This window comes from Rhipicephalus microplus, chromosome X (genome assembly GCF_043290135.1).
Source record: "Rhipicephalus microplus isolate Deutch F79 chromosome X, USDA_Rmic, whole genome shotgun sequence".
NCBI lineage: Eukaryota > Metazoa > Arthropoda > Arachnida > Ixodida > Ixodidae > Rhipicephalus > Rhipicephalus microplus.
Window position 1 is genome coordinate 58,308,438 of NC_134710.1, and position 19,179 is coordinate 58,327,616.

Below are 19,179 nucleotides of genomic sequence, written 5' to 3' on the forward strand. Positions count from 1 at the left end.
ATTCATGTTTGCAGCACTTACGCCGGTGCGAACAGGAGCAGTCTCATACCACATACAATCTTGGGTGGTCAGGCCTATAGTAACAAGAAACTGAGCTCCAGTCTTGTTCAGAGCATAGTGCACCATAATCGATTTCTCAGAACGCGTGAACTCCAACGAGAACTGTCAGCGCATGCCACACGAGTTTACTTATGCTGTACTGGGCACCATTTATGCCTGGCGGTTGTCTGTTTCGGGCATTCTGATGCGAGTAACAAGAATTTCACTGCTGGCATCCATTCCTTAGCATTTTTCACGTTTCTGGTGCGGGATTACAATGCAACAGAAACTACCAGCCTTCTGTATAGGTGATATCAGAAACTCGAGACGTTTCACGCGCAGAGTAAGATATTGTCGCGAGAGGAAACGATAGGCAGGAACTCGAAGTAGAGGACTCTTTACTCAGCCACAGCTGCCATTCACTTCTTCGCTCTCGTCTTCTGCTACCAACACCGCGTGGCATTACCCTCTCCCCAATGAAAAAAAAAGAAGAAGAAGCATCGAATGAATGCCATGGCTCCGAAAAACAACGAAAGGTAGTAAGAAATGTCTGTGTCCATTGACAAGAAAAAGGACGTGATGAAAAATAAAGAGGCAAGAAAGTAATGTGCAATTGTCTTAAAGGATACTGCCACATCACAAAGTTCTTGTCTTGCAGTCAACGAGAATAGTACGGCTTCATCCTGGAGACGTGAACCACATCCGAGGAGCGGGGTCTGCGAGAACGGTGTGACGTGTCTGCTGGGACAACTTCGTAGTTCACTTCGCCGAGGCGATGAAGAACTCGGTAGGGTCCGAAGTACCGACATAACAATTTTTCTGAGCGTCCACGTTGACGTATAGGAGTCCAAACCCAGACTAGGTCACCGGGTTCGTATATTACTGCTCTGTGGTGGGTGTTGTACCGGCGAGCATCTTGATTTTGCCGCGATAAAATGCGAAAGCGCGCCAGCTGCCGGGCGTCTTCGGCACGCTGAACAAATACATCTGCGTCCGGGGTAATCGTGTCCGGCAGAGTTGGTTGCAGCATGGTGTCAAGCATTGTGGTGACGTCGCGGCCGTAAACCAGACGGAAAGGAGCAAAGCCGGTGGTTTCCTGCAAAGCCGTATTGTAGGCAAATGTTATATACGGGAGGATTTCATCCCAATCCTTCTGATCCTTGGCGACATACATCGAAAGCATATCTGCAATCGTTTTGTTAAGACGTTCGATTAACCCGTTAGCCTGTGGGTGGTACGCAGTTGCTGTTCGGTGCGTCGTGCCGCTCAGCAACAGGATCTGTCGGAGCAACTGTGCCGTAAAAGCAGTGCCACGATCTGTGATGACGACAGCGGGAGCACCGTGGAGGAGAACGATGTTCTTGATGAAAAAGTCAGCCACCTCGGAAGCAGTTGCTCGCTGGGCGGCTTGTGTTTCGCAGTATGTGGTCAAATAATCGGTGGCAACCACAATCCAGCGGTTACCAGCCGTAGACTTCGGAAATGGGCCGAGTAAATCCATCCCGACCTTTTCAAAAGGTTCGTGAGGCGGTCGCAAAGGCTGAAGCAGACCGGCTGGTTTCGTCGTTGGAGTTTTGCGGCGGTGACAGGCTGTGCATGTCATGACGTACTGCCGGACGGTTTTCGTAAGTTTCCGCCAGTAGTATTTGTCCTTGATCCGCGCCAGAGTACGCGCGAAGCCAAGATGCCCTGAAGATGGCTCGTCGTGACTAGCACGCAAAACATCATCACGGAGAGCAGCAGGAACGACGAGGAGGTAAACAGTTTTCGTTGAATGAAAGTTGCGCTTGTAGAGGATGCCTTGGCGTAAACAGAAAGATGACAAATCACGCGCGAACTGATGTGGGGGTTGTGGGCGACGTCCCTCAAGGTATTCGATCAGTGGTTGCAATTCTAAGTCTTCGCGTTGCTGCTCAGCCACGTTTAATGATGCGAGAATAGCAAGGCAGCTGAAGTCTTCATCATTGTCTTCTTCAGTGACCTCGACGGGTGCGCGGGAAAGACAGTCAGCGTCGGTGTGTTTCTGGCCAGACTTGTAAACCATCGTTATATCAAACTCTTTTAACCGAAGGCTTCATCTTGCGAGACGGCCCGAAGGATCTTTCAGATTCGCTAGCCAGCAGAGAGAGTGGTGGTCACTTACGATTCGGAAGGGGCGTCCGTACAAGTAGGGCCTGAATTTCGTTATGGCCCATACAACCACCAGACATTCTTTTTAAGTCGTCGAGTAGTTCTTCTCCGCAGATGACAACGTCCGGCTAGCGTAGGCGATGACGCGTTCCACGCCATCTTGATATTGCACGAGAATAGCTCCGAGGCCAAGGTTGCTCGCGTCAGTGCGGACTTCTGTGTCTGCTTCGGTGTCGAAGTGACCTAGGATCGGTGGCGTTTGTAGGCGTTGTTGAAGGTCGCGGAAAGCGCCGGATTGTTTGGGACCCCAGACGAAGGCGACGTCATCTTTGACAAGTTGTTGTAGAGGGTCGGCGATTTTCGAAAATTTTGGCACGAAGCGGCGGTAATAAGCACAAAGTCCCAGAAAGCGGCGTACATCATGCTTTGTTTTCGGTATCGGGAACAAAGCAACTGCCATAGCCTTGTCAGGATCGGGGCGAACACCACTGCTGCTGACAATGTGGCCAAGAAATTTCAGTTCCTCATATCCAAAATGACACTTTTCCGGTTTCAGAGAGAGGCCGGCAGTGCGAATAGCCAGAAGAACCGCCTCAAGCCGCTCAATGTACTGTTCGAAAGTCGTAGAAAAAACGACTACGTCGTCTAAGTACACTAAACAAGAGTACCACTTCAAGTCACATAAAACTGTGCCCATCATTCGTTGGAACGTGGCTGGAGCGCAGCACAGGCCAAAAGGGAGAACTTTAAATTCATAGAGACCGTCCGGTGTAATAAACGCTGTTTTTTTCGGTCCCGTTCATCTACTTCAATCTGCCAATATCCGCTACGGAGATCCATAGAAGAGAAGTAACGGGCGTGTCGCAGGCGATCCAAGGAGTCATCAATACGAGGAAGAGGATATACGTCTTTTTTCATTATCTTGTTCAGTTTGCGGTAGTCGACGCAGAATCGTAATGAACCATCTTTCTTTTTAACCAGAACAACTGGTGACGCCCAAGGACTAGTCGATGGTTGAATTACGTCGTCGTCGAGCATTTGTTTCACTTGATGACGGATAGCATCTTGGTCCTTCTGCGACACGCGGTAAGCATGTTGGCGCACGGGTTGCACGTTGGTCTCAGTGATAATTCTGTGGTTCATTAGAGGAGTCTGTCGGACTTTCGAAGTTGTGGCAAAACAGTAGCTAAAGGATGAGAGGAGACTGAGGAGCTTTGCCCTCTTAGGTTCTTCTAACTGGCGATTGACGGTGAGGCGACTAGTCACGTCAGTATCGCAGCTGTTCTCAGTCGAGTTCGTCGTAATCAAAGGGAAAGCGTCCAAATCATCCAATGCCTCTAAGTAAGCTATGGTTGTGCGTTTCGCAAAATGCCTGTGTTCGCCGCCGAAGTTCGTAACTAAAACCGTAGTCTGGCCATTTTGGAGTTGAACGAGACTTCGAGCAATGGCCACTTCCCGATCAAGCAATAACGTCAGGTTACTTTCGGCGATGCCCGTAATCGACTGCTCCTGTGGACACTCAACAAGCACGAAGATACTACTGCGAGGTGGCAACGTGACGCAATCATCGACTACGCGTAAGGGCACGCCACGATGTTTGTTCTCGATGTCGGAATCTGGAGAAACACAGTTAACAAAACTGACGAACAAATCTCGCAGATTAATTATCGCTCCATACTCTTGCAGAAAATCCATGCCCGAAATGACCGGCCGAGAACAATTGGGCAGTACAAGGAATGATGCTACAAAAGCCGACGCACAAATCTCAAGCCTGGCGGTGCACCTTCCTATAGGGGATACGAGGTGTCCTCCAGCGGTGATTAGTTGAGGGCCGTCCCACGTTGTCAGAACCTTGTGTAGACGGGTGGCCAATAAAGCAATCATCACCGAGTAATCAGCTCCCGTGTCGACAAGCGCAGTCACCGGATAACAGTCGACGGAAACGGTAATGGCAGCGGACGTTCTGTTGGCGGTTTCAAAAACATGCTTTAACGGCACGTCGTAAGGCAGCGGCGGAGGGTATTCGTCGGTTCGTGTGACAGCGGCCTCACCTCCGGAGGTCGCCGTTTTCAGTTTCCCCGGCGTGGGCTTGCGCCACTGACACCAGGGGACCCAAAGGTGGGTCGGGCGCGGTGCGTTGATATGGATGGACGGGGAGATGGTGACTGTACCAGGCGGGCCACCGCTTAATAAATCGGGATGATCCCACCTCACCTGGCCACCTTGAGAGAGGGCGCGCGCGCGGCGCGTCAGCCATCAATAAACAGTCCCTTGCTAGCTAGCGTCTCGTGTGGTTGTGTCCTTGCTGAGCGCGTAAAGCAGAACATGGTGTCAGAAGTGTAACAGTCGAACCCTGCGCTGAAGATGGACTGCCTACCACCACCCGAGCCACTTGTACTGACAAATACTCCGGCCGACAACTGGAAAAAGTTCCGCCAACGAATCGAACTCTACTTCAAAGCTACTGAGACCACCTCTCTCCGAAGGGGACGTCGTCAGAATAAGAAACGACAAGGGGTGGTTTCCGAAAGCCCGAGTAGAGAAACTTGCTGGCCCTAGATCTTACATAGTCTGTACAGATGAAGGTCGGCGTTATCGAAGGAATCGTCAGCATCTAAAAAGGACGCCTGAACATTTAGACCCACTGGATGACAAGGATGTCGCACCGATAATCCCGTCGCCTATACAGCATAGACAACATTCAACATCAGATACAGCGCCCGATTTGACAACAGCATCCGCATCACGAAAGGAACGACATCCGTCACAACAGGCGCCTGCATCGGATGCTCTACTGAACCAGTCAGCTGCACGTGCACCACCCATTGCAAGTCAACCATCAAGGGACTCCGACGTGGTCCCGTCCCAGCATAAGGTCACTTGCCAGGCACAAGAAGCAGCCGACTCGAGTCTCAGAAGATCAACTAGGCCACGTAGAGCACCGACGCGCTTTGCCGACTACATCACCTAAAGAAAAAGGAGGATGTACCAGGCGGGCCACCGCTTAATAAATCGGGATGATCCCACCTCACCTGGCCACCTTGAGAGAGGGCGCGCGCGCGGCGCGTCAGCCATCAATAAACAGTCCCTTGCTAGCTAGCGTCTCGTGTGGTTGTGTCCTTGCTGAGCGCGTAAAGCAGAACAGTGACCGTGACTGTCGTCGCGGCGGGACGGGAGCGTGATGACTACCTTCCAAGTAATCCGCAATTGCTTGTGGGCGTTCACCATAGCGTGGGCAACGTGCATCTGGGTGGAATCCGCGTAGGCCTATTCGTCGGTAGTAACAGTCGCGGTACATGTGTCCAACTTCACCACAATGGTAGCACAAAGGACGATTGTCGGGTGCACGCCAGATGGTGGACTTCCGCGGGCCAGGACGAAAATCGGCCTGAGAAGGCAGGCGATGGGCTGGACTTGGAAAGCGTCTGGGAGTCCCAGCTGGTGCATGAGCAAAATGTGTCGTCGACGGCGTAGAGACACGTAGGGCATTCGCGTAGGAAAGCATGGGAGCTTCGATTTGCGATGGTGGTGAGGAGTGAACGAACTGCCTGATTTCGTTACGAACGACGTCCGTGAGAGCAGCACTACTGGGAGGAGACGCTGCATGAAATTTCCGAAGTTCTTCGCGTACAACTTGCCGTATGAGTTCTGTGAGGACCTCCCTGTTATCACCTCCTGGTACAAGCGAGCATGCAGCGGACATGGCCGTCTGACGCTCATATTGCGACACCCGCTGCCGAAGCATGCGCTCCATAATTGTGGCCTCACGTATGAACTCGGACACTGTCGTGGGAGGGTTGCGCACAAGGCCCGCGAAAAGTTGCTCCTTTACGCCTCGCATTAGCAGGCGCACTTTCTTGTCTTCTGGCATGTGGGGGTCGACCCGTCGAAACAATCGCGACATTTCTTCGACAAACATGGCGACGCTCTCGTTCGGAATTTGAAACCGCGAAGAAAGTGCCTGCTCCGCTCTCTCTTTCCGTTCGGGGTTACTGAACGCCTCACGAAGCTGCCGATGGAATTCCTGCCAACTTGTGAATGAAGTTTCGTGGTTCTCATACCACACTCTTGCCGCGTCTAAGAGGGAGATATACACGTTCTTCAACTTACGGCGATTGTCCCAGTCGTTGATGGCAGCGACCCGGTCGAAATGGTCAAGCCAGTCTTCGACATCCTCCCCGGCATCACCATGGAATGGGTTGGGTGTGCGAGGCGTGTTGATGACACAGGGTACGCTAGCGAGTGGGTCATGCTCGGTTTGGGTTGTGGATGTGGCAAACATTGTCCTCACGGAACTTGCCAAGGGGCCGTACTGTGGTGGTAGTCCTTGAAGGCGGCGGCTGCTTCGATAGATATCAGCAGACCCTGGTGCACTGGCGGTGGTTGCTTCTGGTTCAGGAACAGCAGGCATAAGACGCTGCAGTACAGTACCCAGCACGTCCACCAGTCTGTCGCGAGAGGAAACGATAGGCAAAAACTCGAAGTAGAGGACTCTTTACTCAGCCACAGCTGCCATTCACTTCTTCGCTCTCGTCTTCTGCTACCAACACCGCGTGGCAATATGAACCAGCGCGACCTTACCGGTACCTGAAGGGAAGCAGGGGAAATGTATACACGCAAAACTTTCCGCCACGGGAGAAACGAGTGCTAATATTTAATGCTGAAATTCTGCTAGTATTTATTAGGTATATTGGCGCTCATACTAGCGGAAAGAGTGCAAGTATTTAAGGTGGAACCAGCCGACGTGTACCGTAGCTAAAGTTTGCATTTCTCGCTATTAGTGTCACTGCTTGAACTTCACTGAGTGCTTTGCTTCATAAAATGGGAAGTGACCCCCCTTAAATACGCTGCCTACACGTATTGCGTGTTCTGTGTCAATCAGTGCCCTTCTGTGCGACTCGATGACTGCGCCGGAAAGCCGTAAGGTAGCACTTGATGATTATTTCTCGAAAGGCGACCCTGCTCCCAGTGCACATCGACAACTGGCGAGAAAGCTACAGCAGCCAACAAATGGTTTCCAGCTGCATATTTACACTACCTGAATATGACTCGAGTGCCGAAATGGCTCCTGAAAACAGATCTGAGCAAGATGCATGCAAGGAAACAGCGATCCCTGACCAACACCTTGGTCTTCACGTGTTTAACGGACCAAGACACCAGGAGTTGCTGGACGACGAGACTAGACGACGGTTGCAAACCAGACGCTAACTACAGCTTTCCCTCAGTTAGTAAGCGCAAACTGAAGTTCCAATCTCACTGGAAAGAGATGTTTTGCTGGCTATTATGTATTTCCAATATCAGGAGGGAGCTCTCTGCAAGAAGGGTGTGTCTTTTCAAGAAGAAAGTTCAGGCTAGGGAACTCAACAAGTTCTTGGTGCGTTGGTCCTCCCTCCGTCCACATGTTGGAAGAACGACCTCAAAACTTTTAGAAGGCTCGACGAGTGTGACTACCACAAGACGACTGCTCTATAGAAGATAAATTTTCGAGAAGCACCTGAAGAGGAGTCAATCGCTGAAAAGGTGGAGTCATCAGCGGAAGCACAAAATGAATTAAACAGAAAAGACTGACCTCAATCATAGACACTATGATCTCCCCTGGGTGACAATGATTATAAGAGATGGTTATGAGAACCACAATATGCTTATGAGAGACGCTGTAGTGGGGAGATCCGGAAATTTCACCACGTTGGTTTTTTCACGTGCACCTAATTCGAAGTGCACGGGCCTTGAGCGTTTTCGCCTACATTAAAAATTCGACAGGGATACGATCCCGCGACCGGCGGGTCAGCAAAGGAGCTCCATAACCACTGGAACACCACGGCGGGTAGTAAAAAAAGGCGGTTTTTGTAAAATTACTATGCGCTACTTTCGTCCAGCTCCAAAGGCGCAAGTTCAACTGATTGAGATATATCGCTTAAAATTGCTTTTACACTATGAAGTGATTCCGTTCTATCCCATTGCATACTCCTTACTTTTCTGTGGCACCTTCCACAGTGCCGACATGCACGTTTCGCGGATACGAAAGGTGTGAACGGCAACGCAACAACCTATGTTTGCATGTAACGATTCTCATAATTTGTGGGTAACATTAGCGGCATATAATATGTCATGTAACGTACAGGATAATCTTCGTGTCAAATGAAAAGTACAATGAACAGTATTACGATGTGTCATGTGTGTGTTTGCTGCGTGAAACATTGCTTGCACAGACATTGTTTCATTTCTTATAAATATAACGGCTATTATATATATTGTTCTTAATTTTGTATGATAACAAGTCCACTCTTGTTTCTTCATTCTGTGCGTTTCTTGTTGTCGTTATGTCATTAGTTTCAGAAAACACTCAATGAGCCCTTCATGTCACGTGAATGAGGAGGGATGAACATATGAAGCTAATAAAATAAATAATAATTTGTCGTATATTTTTCACAGCTTTATGTCTTTTTTATTCTTGCGCTGTTTATTACACTGATAAAGAATAAACCTCCTGCACGTTACAGCTGCCCGCACTGCATATCTCATTATGCTGTTTTCGGTTTGACGACCAGGTATTTATTTATCAGCCTAAGTTACATGATGAGTATTTTAGTAGGCCTTTCTAAGGCTGTGATTGGCCTGCACGCTTGCCTGTGTTGCACCTTCGACACTAGACAACAGTTCCGAGTGCCCTTCCCATTAGAGCATAGCAAAAATATGTATCAATATATTGTACACCAGCATACGAGCGAAGTTCGGTGGATGAGCCGAATATTTTGTCGAGCACGTGCGTCCGTGTGTGTGTGTGTGCTTAGATGTTAGCAGAACGTGCGAAGGTTCGGTACAAATGTTAGTCTCGGGCTTGAGCATATCGTAGCACACATCCGAAGAGTCACACTGTAGTATGCTTGAACTTGATTTATCATACCTTGGAACTGTGTCTGGCTTTTACCGTTAAAACGAACCTCTGCCTAGTGAATATTATCGCAGTTATCGACTCCGGCGAGATCTATTCCGGTGGTACAAGTATGACCACCGCTTCGGCATTAGTTCCATCGTCGAGGCAACTGAAAACGCTTGCGGCCGATATTCCTGTTCAAAATCTAACAGACTAACAAAGCCTTGACAAACACCACGAGACGTTTTTCCGTATGCAGACATTATTCACTGTAAAAGTGCTCAGGAATTTTTGAGACAGTATAGAATCTTTTAGTTTCTAAATCACGTCAGCGAGAAGCCACGATATAAAATTAAGAAAAGGTGGGTAAGTGGTGGGAATGGGCTGTTGCGCGAAACCTTTCGGGTTCACACGGAGCTGTGTGAAACTTCTTACAACTGATTACGGTATTGTTCTTTTTTTATAGAGATGTCCAAAATGGAAAGAAATACGCTTGGATGCATGTATTGAAACGCCAACCATGCGGGGTGAGGTGTCTCATGGAGAGAGGTGACGCTAGACGAAATAGCGAAGTGCATTAGACGTCCGATTTATCGAGAGACAATTTACATCACAGGCATCTATCTATATTGGAACACCTGGAAGCTCTCATCGTAAAAAGTACGAAAATGTACCGAGAGAAGTGTTGACTCGTGTCTCACGAAAAAAAATTAAACAATGCTTCACCGCATGACACGAGCAGTGCAGAAGAAACTGGGTTATGATTTTCCTTGTCTGTATGAATGGAAAAATTTTGTACAACATTTATTATTTTTATATGGTTCCTGGGTCATTTAAATTCAAAATTTTTCAAAATGTATATTCCAAATTTTGTTTTATAGAATGTTTTGCATATATAAATTTTTTTGCACTTTCTACAAGCTGAAAACCAAAAATTACATATTGTTAACCTTTTTATTTATTCCTGAATACTCTTGTTGCTTCACAAGATATATTTTTTGGAAATAGCATTTCGTTGTGCAAAATTTGGTATGCAGCAATGCGTGCTGGAGTACTTTTCAAACTGACAAAAGTTACCTTCCGGAGACATATGAGAAATAATTATTTTCGCCCTTAAAACAAAAGAGTTAACATGTTCGGTGACGATTTTTTGGCAAACTATCAATTTTTACGAGATATATGAATTATTGTTTTCCCGTGGCTTCAATATTGAAATCTTACTTCGATAGATTTCCAATTTATTTATTTATTTGTTTATTTATTTAACTATTTATTTGTTTATTTATTAACACTATCAGTCCATATTGGGAAATGTTGCATCACGTCTGGGAGAGGCGGAAAGCACTGGTTTTGCTTGGGTGAGGGCTAGCGCTGGTGTGGCTTGAGTGGAGGCAGTGCTCCTTTCGCACTCCCACGGCCGACGCCCATGGTTCCACTGCTTGTAAAATACTAGCTGCAGTAAGGAAACCAGACGGAAAAGCTCTAGGTTTCTGGCTACAGCTAGCAAATCAATGCTTCGGCAATTTTTGTATGGTCTGACCAAGCATCCTGTCACCAGCAGCCGCCAGGCCATCGAATTGCCGAAGAACAATCATTCGGAACTTGCTGCTCCTGTAAACAGGACATATAAAGACGTCGCGCAGTGAAAAAAAGAACGCGAAGTTGGTAAGAAATTTTTACGTCAGCTCTCGGCTTTTTTATATGAGAAAAGGCAATCGAAGAAATCGCTTGCGCACGCTAAATAACGGGAGAAAGCCTTTAAACTAAAAAATAATTCAGGTGGTGGCGGTTTCGGTCTCACTGATCAGACACAGAAAAAAAACTCAGAACAAAACAATATACGAGTGGTATTTTTTAATATTTAGTACTTTTCGTTTTATAAACTCGCTTTGTGATTCAATCTTATGCCATACACCATTTAAATTACTGCACAGGTGCCCTATGACCTGAGTGATGACCCACACCATAAAGAAAGAAATGAGCCTTTACCTGAAATCAAGATTTGGACAGAATCACGTGAAACAAGGTCTCTCATTTAAATGAACGTCGTTCAACTTGTCACAAGCACTGCGCATTTATGGGAGAAGATCGCCAGTGCTCTAGTAGAGGGTCTGAATGGTAAACCTAATAATTAAATGGGTGCACTTTAAGAACAAGGCTGCCCCGCAAAGCCGAATTGTCTTCGAGAGTTCTACCTAGTTGGCGCTGTGTTTTTTCCCCTTCTCCAGCTCGAACGGTCACCGAAAAGAAGATATGTGCATGCTAATAAATAATAATGCGCGGAGTTTTACATGCCAAATGCACGATGTGATTTCGAGGCAAGCCGTTGTGAAGGGCTTCGTAATTTTCGACCACCTGGTGTTTTTTTATCGTGCACTGACATCGCACAGTTCACGGGCCTCTAAAGTATATGTTTTGTAAGTAGGATGAACCAAAACACACGTCACTTGGGACATCGGGCGCTATTTCTAATGCTTTCCACATTCTTTTGTCCGCCTATGACACATAGAGTTAGAATTGACACGTACTTTACGAATTTAACACCTAACGCATACTAGTGATATATATTAATGAAATTCATCAAGAAAATTGCACTATCATGACAGCCGTGTGAACGGTTTCATAGCGAGCGCCCCTTTTCAAGCTGCTCTTAAAGTCCAACAGATGGTGACACTTTCGCCTGCGCCACCACTTGCTGGATTTTCTTTCGTTCTGTGCTATCCAGATTGATGCGATGTCCTTCCATTCCATTAAAAAAGGGAACTAAATTACTGCTATATGGGCAAATACGCGACTCATTGAATAAGGCGAGAATGCCGACGGGAGTTCTAAATAGCTTACCATGCACCAGCTCATTCATTTCATTTTTTTATAATGACATGATACCTTCAAAATTTATCTCATTAAATGAAGATCATGAAGAGCAACTCATTGTTAGAAAGTTGCAATTACCTATTAGTAACACAGTCTCCACGATTCATTTACAAGATGAAATGAAATAAATTATCTGGGATTAGAGTCAAGTTGGCATCGTTGGGTGTCCAATCGTTATCTATATATGCTTCGAAAAATTGAATAATTTGGAGCCCTTGCCCTATTGGTAAAAGGTTGACAAGCGAAGCTTAGTGCGTGCGTGCGTGGTTGATTAACACAGCTATCACTCATACACTTGTCGCCTTCACGATCAATAGAATAGGGTTGAAGAAGTTTCTGAGCAGCTAATGTAATTAACTAAATGACAGCTAACAGATATGATCATCGTTCCCAGTCTGTAACACTTATCTTTGTGTATGATTGTGGTGCCGAGAGTCGTCGGGTCTAGCAATTCGAGCTGATGTTTAGTGGTGAGCGATGCAAACACGTCATTATTTTCTTACGAAGTTTCGTACCTTTCGCCTTCTTTTCTAGGCTTGAGAAATAGAAATAATTCGGTCCTTACCTTTTCATTTAACGTTAATAGGCTAACCGTAGATGTCATTACTAGTTCGTACATTTGACTCCAAACTGAGGATCACTGTCGACTTCTATATCTGTTTACCAGAGCTTCAATTAATACTCCCAAATGCCAATAAAATAGGATACAGTCTTAAAGGCAGCGCCTGTGTTAGCAGTTACAAACTTTTCGCCTTTAATTTTCATGCACTCAAACCACCCGCGACGTGTACGCTCAACGTAACAATCACATAGATTTGCCGATTAGTTCGCAAAACAGGTGCGCGAAACTCGTCAGTTGTCAGCAAATGTCAAGAAGAAGTATACGACCACTCGAAATCAGCAAAATCCCGACATTGCGGACACTTTGAAGCCAACGATGCCGAAATAGAGTGATCGAGACAGGAAGACGTTAGGAGAGAATAATCGAGTGAAAAGGAGGCTGATCCAGAGACTAACCCCCGCATTCACAAACGCCCCTCGACTCGACTTCCACCCTTTACTTGACAGAGTTGAGCACTGCGCCACCGCTCGACTGAAAATGACGCTGCGTTACTCAAGAATCGCAGCAGATTATTGCTGATATGCAGTGACTTGCCGTGCCTAGAGACGGCGCTTTCATCGGCTTTCTCAAGTGAAGGTGAAGTGTTGAGTGAAGGGACGTTCTAGAATACGGGGGTAAGCCGGCCTAAGCTCTCTTAGTCCGAGGTTCGAAGCCACGCCTTCTTACAACGAAAGCTGGTATAAAATCACAACTCGAGTCTCGCACAGCGCCGTACTTGTCCGCCGCTGCCGCCTCCGCCACCAGTGTCCGTAACCACAGAGAACGAAATTAGAAAAAGAACACCTAGCACCAATGACACAGTGGGGCTCGACTCCAGATCCGCTGGGTGACAGCCCAGTATCCTACAACTGAGCCACGCTGGTGCGTGAAACCCGTTGGCAAACTTGCCTTACGCAGGCTTGATAGCGGGAAAGCAATTGCGTTAATACGACTTGTAAAGCGTTATAAAACAGGAAAACAACAACCATTCGCCGTACGATGCGAATAGCGTAATGAGTGTGTTGTCCAAAGTTCCAACACATTACAAAAGCTTGTTCTTGTTCCATTATTAACTGTGGTGCATGCCCACTTCAGGCCTAATTCCTCATCGTCGTCACCCACTGCGTAAACCATTGGCACAAAATCCCTTGCAAGTGTTTAGCGGATACCACGCTTCTCAGAAGAATGACGAAATATTTGTAGCGAATGCTGCCCTACTTCCCAAACTTTTTTATTAATAATACCGTAGTGGGTATCAAGCAAGTGTGCTTGCAGCAGTTGCCCATTGAGTGTTTAGAAAAGGCTCTGAAAGGCCGCTCTTCTAGCTTTTTCTGTGACAGTGCTGCGCCTACCACGCAGACCTGATGTTTTTTTTTTCTGAACTTTCAAACAGTTTGGAAAAGAAAGCCAGGCGAGCTACGAGTCAGGGGACCTTGAGAGCTCATAGGCGGTCAGGTGGTATTCTACACAGCTAATAACGTGCCACACAACCCTCTACTCAGCCTCTTGAGACACGAATTACGATGCTATTGTCAGAAAGTTCGTGTGTCATAATTCTAAGGCACCCAGTATTACATTAAAAAAGGAATCACAATCATGCATTTCGAAATAAACAAAGGATTAAGTACATCGTAAGAATATACAGAATGATGTCCCGTAGTCACAAACTGAAATGGGTCGTCTTGTGCATGATAACGTGGTGAATAATATATACAAAATGGCAATATGGAGGCTAAATAGTCACATAAGGTAATATAATACGAAAAAGTAAATCAACGAACAGCATTAACAAAATCATTCAAAAAAAGAAGAAAAGTAATGTGGCTAAGTTACCTCTGAACAATCTCGTGCCCTAGCAGCGTTCCACACATTAGCACCGCCGCATTTAAAACTCCTCAAATTAGTGTGGGTCCCAGGTCACTGCGGATTACAAATAAATGAATTGGCAGATGCTTTGGCACGAGCATCACTCGATGGACCAGTAATTTCAGTACTTCCCGAGTTAGAATACTTATCAGGGGTTAGATATAGGAAGTTCGCTATTTTTACAGATAGTTTAGAAAATATCACACAATGAACAGATTATCAGCACCTCAAATTTCCATGGAAAGCCCAGTGGAGTCCGTCAAAAAAACTTCAAATTATAATCTGCAGATTCCGGTGCCGTGTCCCCCCATTAAATTTTTATTTACACAGAGCTGGTCTGACACTTTCCCCCCTTTGTCCGTTCTGCGAAGAATCAGAAACTATTGAACATTATTTTGGCTCATGTCGTAACTATGCATTAAGTAGGAAACGACTTTTAGATATTCCATTTGCGAAGCTTGGTTTAAATTTAACCACAGAAAATGTTTTAAGTTTTGGTGCCTCTGTTTTGGAAAATTGCCACAGAGATGCATTCGATGCGGTGTGTAATTTTATTCAAGACTCTAAACGTTTTTCAACATAAAGCCCACGTTAACAGATACCCCCTAAAAAAACGGGTCGAAAAGTAATTTTCAATTCTGGATAAATCCGTGATATACCAAATTAATCTGGTTCGGCAAAACCAGCTGTCTGTTCGACTCCTAAAACCAAGTTGTAGCTATTAGTGTCTACTTTGTTGTTGATTCTTTTTTCTGACTATCTAAATCTTTGGTTTCTTTCTTTTTTTTTAACATACTGTCTTCACTATAGAACTCCCCCAACCCTTTTTTTTTTCGTTGTAAGCAATAATGCAGTTATCGTCCATATGAGACTATATGTTCTCTTGGCCAATCCCCCAGAGTGGGTATGAGCCATGGATTAAAGGATACAAACAAACAAACTAAGTTATTAAGAGTAAGAAGAGTAGGGCGCGAAACATATTCAAAAATTAAAATGAAATTGCAGTGCAAAGGGATATGATGGTAGAAAAGAAGAAATGCAGCCGAGTTTTGATGAGAACGCGTATACCATAGGTCATTTTCTTTTTAACGCTAGAGACGTGTAGATGAAATTTAATGTGGCGATCAAGATCGACCATTAAAATCGTAAAATTGTTAGTAGCTGAAGAGATAGTTTGATTGTTGATGGAAATGTTTCAGTAAGAGTGAATGAATGCTGATGTGAGGAAAAGATGACATATTTGGCCTTATTATGATATATTTGAAGTTATTTTCACAAAGCCTACACAATTTCAAAAATCTTCATTTAGGTAATTTATTAGCGTAGATAGGCAGTGACTAGAAATAAATATCATCGGGTCGTCAGCATATAAAATACAGTTAGATGAAAAAGGGCAAGGCGGCAAGTCAATAATATAAAATAAGAAGAGTAGGGGACCTAAAATTGACCCCTTTGGTACACGTGTGTTAGCCACTGCTTATTTAGAATAAAAAACAGCTATATCGACAGTTTGTTCTATCCTGTAAATGACTGCGGATAAGGAGCAAAGGTGGACTGGTTATTCTAATAGCTTCGAGTTTTGCGAAAATAATAGAGAGAATAATAGTGTAAAATGCTTCGGAGTGGTCTATAAATATGACTGCTCCAAATTCACTTGGATGAATTGCCTTTTTGAGGTAACCGGTAAGTGTTATGTGAAGTATATTTGTTGAAAGCCGGAGAGAAAGCCGAACTGATTGGCGGAAAGAATATAGCTTTTATTTAAATTACTCGTGATTTATTTTTGGATTATTTTGAGTATTTTGCTCGAAAATAGAAGAACGCAAATGGGTCTATATTTCTGTTATTGTGTCTCATCACCTTTTTCGGAAACAGGGATGACGCTACCACGTTTTATTTCACGAGGAAAAACACCAGATTTAAAAGCGAGGTTGATGACAGATGAAAGAACGTGAGCAATGTGTTCTACAATCATCTATTATGGTTAGCTTTCATATTATCAAGTCCAGGACTCGTGGCGTTAACTGCCTTGATTGTCGAAAAAACTTCATCTGTAGTGGTCGGGAAAAGAAAAAAAAAAGAATGAGGAAGCAGAATCAATAACACCATTAAAGAAGGCATCACATATTTCATTAGAGATATCTGCCAGAATACTACATACTATGTTGTCAAACACAATTCTTGATGTAGTGCTCTGGTTGCTACGGTTAAGGTACGTGTATATTACCAATTTTTTTAGCAGTACGCGGTCGCCTACGTCGGAGCCAGGCGTGCCGCAGTGCCGCCGCCGGAGTCATGCGGCTCGCGGGGTCCCACTCCAAGCACCGCTTGAGGAAGTCCACGAACATTGGGTCGTCGCAACCTTTGAGGGCGCTTGACCAGTCCTTGGAGCCCGGAGGACCACGCAGCTTTCCGCGTCTAGACCGTCCCGCGCCTAGAAGTACGGCGCCGAAGGGTAGCGTAGTGACGGTGCAGTAGCGCGGGTAGCCCTTGGAGCTGATGAAGTTCTTGGCCCGCTTGGCCTGGTCGAGTAACTTCTGAGGCGGTGGGCCTAGCAACTCCATGATGCAGGCCAGCTGATCGGCCTCGTCCTCTCCGGGCAGGAGTGGGTACCCCGTGAGTAGTTCGGCTAGGATGCAGCCAAGACTCCACATGTCGATGGGCATGCCATACTTTGCACCCAGTATCATCTCCGGCGCTCGGTAAAAGCGCGACTGGATGTAGGAGTAGACGCGTTAATGTTCGAAACACGACGACCCGAAGTCTATGACCTTGATGCCCAATCGACCCTGCTGTTTGAGCAGCACGTTCTCGGGTTTCAGGTCGCAGTGTATGATGTGACTGCGGTGCAGCGCGTCCAGGCACTGCAGGAGCGAGTGGGTGAACTTGCGCACCATCTGCAGGGAGAAGCCCTTGAACTTGTTCTTCTTCATCAGCTCGTACAGGTTGATGGACAACAGCTCGAATGTGATGCACGTGTGGTTGCGGAAGGTGAAGTGTTCCAGCATGTGGATCAGATTGAACGTGTTGTCGCGGTCCTGACGACGCAGGAAATCCAGTATGCGAATCTCCTCCTGCGCCTGCCGGTGGAATCGCTTCTCGTTGCGAACCATCTTGAGGGCCACGTGTTGGTGCTCCTTGTGGTCGTACGCTTTGACGACCTGGCCGAAGGAGCCCTTGCCTATCACCTTGAGCATCTCGAAGCGGTACGCGATGTGGTCGTGGGGAACGTGGAGGTATGAACCTTCATCGTCGTCGTAGCCGCAGTTGTTCGGGGTTTCTGGCGCTCCCTGGCGCTTGTTGGCGTTGGCGCCTATGAAGTAGATCTGCGGGTAGTTGATGATCTCGTGGCGTTCGTACGGGCTCAGCTTGTGCATGTACATCTGCATCACCTGCTCCGGCGTGGCCACCAACGTTTTCCCCGCGCCGCCGCCGCCGCTTCCGAAAACGGCGACCGCTTTGCTGTCGGGCGAGTCGCCGTTCTGGTCCACGTCGAAGAGCTTGTGAACGCTCGACTGGAACTTGAAGCCCGCGATGGTCTGGCTCTTCATGGGTGGCAGCAGCAGACTGCGCCCGTTCGCCGAAGAGTTGTTGTTGTTGGCGGCGTTTTTCTCGATGTAGCCGGCCTCTGACGAAGGCGCCGAGCCATTCATGTTGGCGATCAGGGACCGCGTCCGCGACAGGGGCATCGCTGTGCACTCCCGGGAACTCATAACTGCCGCTTGCGGCCGCCGCCAACCACCGCCGCCTGCTCCACCACCGCGCCACCGAACAAGAGACCCAGGCCTAGCGCGGACATGGAAGCTCGGCCGCTTCGGCTGCGCTACACTGGGCCACCATTATCGCCCCGGCCGCTGCCGCTGTGGCTGACCCCTGTTGCTAGGATGGATGGATGGATGGATGGATGGATGAATGGATGGATGGATGGATGGATGGATGGATGGATGGATGGATGGATGGATGGATGGATGGATGGATGGATGGATGGATGGATGGATGGATGGATGGATGGATATGGCTGTACCCTTTAGATCGGGTGGTGGCTAGCGCCACCAAGCCGTAATACCTAATGAACCAAAAGCTGGATTTTTTTCCCTTAAATAGTCAGGTTGAGGATTTGTACTTTGCAGCGAAGTGTTCAATTTTCACTCGTGCCTTGACTTTAGCCACCAATCAGATAACCTCCTTCTAGTTAATTCTACCCGCTTAGAGTCTATTTTTCCCTCACTGTCCCTAAACTCCAGTGCTTTGAAAAACTCTGCGCCATCAACCTGAACTGCAGGGTGAAGCCCTTTACAGAAGATCATGATGATGATGAACCTTCAACTTTGCTGGCACTCGCCCACAAAGGGGATCGGCCAAGAACCGGTCGGCAGGATCATCAAGTGTGCTAAGTTAGGCATTCGGGTAGTCTAGTAGCCGTAAATAATAATGAGCTTTTATCATCACAGTTCTCCACGGTTTTGCATTAGTTCTCCACCTGCTAGCAGCTACACAGGGTGACTTTTTGTTCTCTTCCCACCGCCACATCCATGTCATCAAGGAGGCTCTTCAATTACTTCGGGACAATAGACATCTGCCAGGAGAGGCTGCTCGACACGTCGTCATCCATGGACGCATCTCTTCTCTCCTTCTCCCATGTTTACTTCGCTCTCCCCATTCCCTTTGCTGATGCTGAAACGTGCTTAAGAGATGGCGTCTTTCCCTCTACTCAACCTCTTCTCATCCTCGTTCAACCGCGCGCACTATGACATAGTTGTGGCACATAGTAGCCGCCGCGTCTTCTTTTACTGCT

General features: G+C 46.9%; 1 pseudogene; it reads right to left on the minus strand.

Moving 5' to 3' along the window:
* Nucleotides 1-16,591: 16,591 nt before the first annotated feature.
* On the minus strand, nucleotides 16,592-18,216 carry LOC119187098 (dual specificity tyrosine-phosphorylation-regulated kinase 2-like; annotated as a pseudogene).
* Nucleotides 18,217-19,179: the final 963 nt, after the last annotated feature.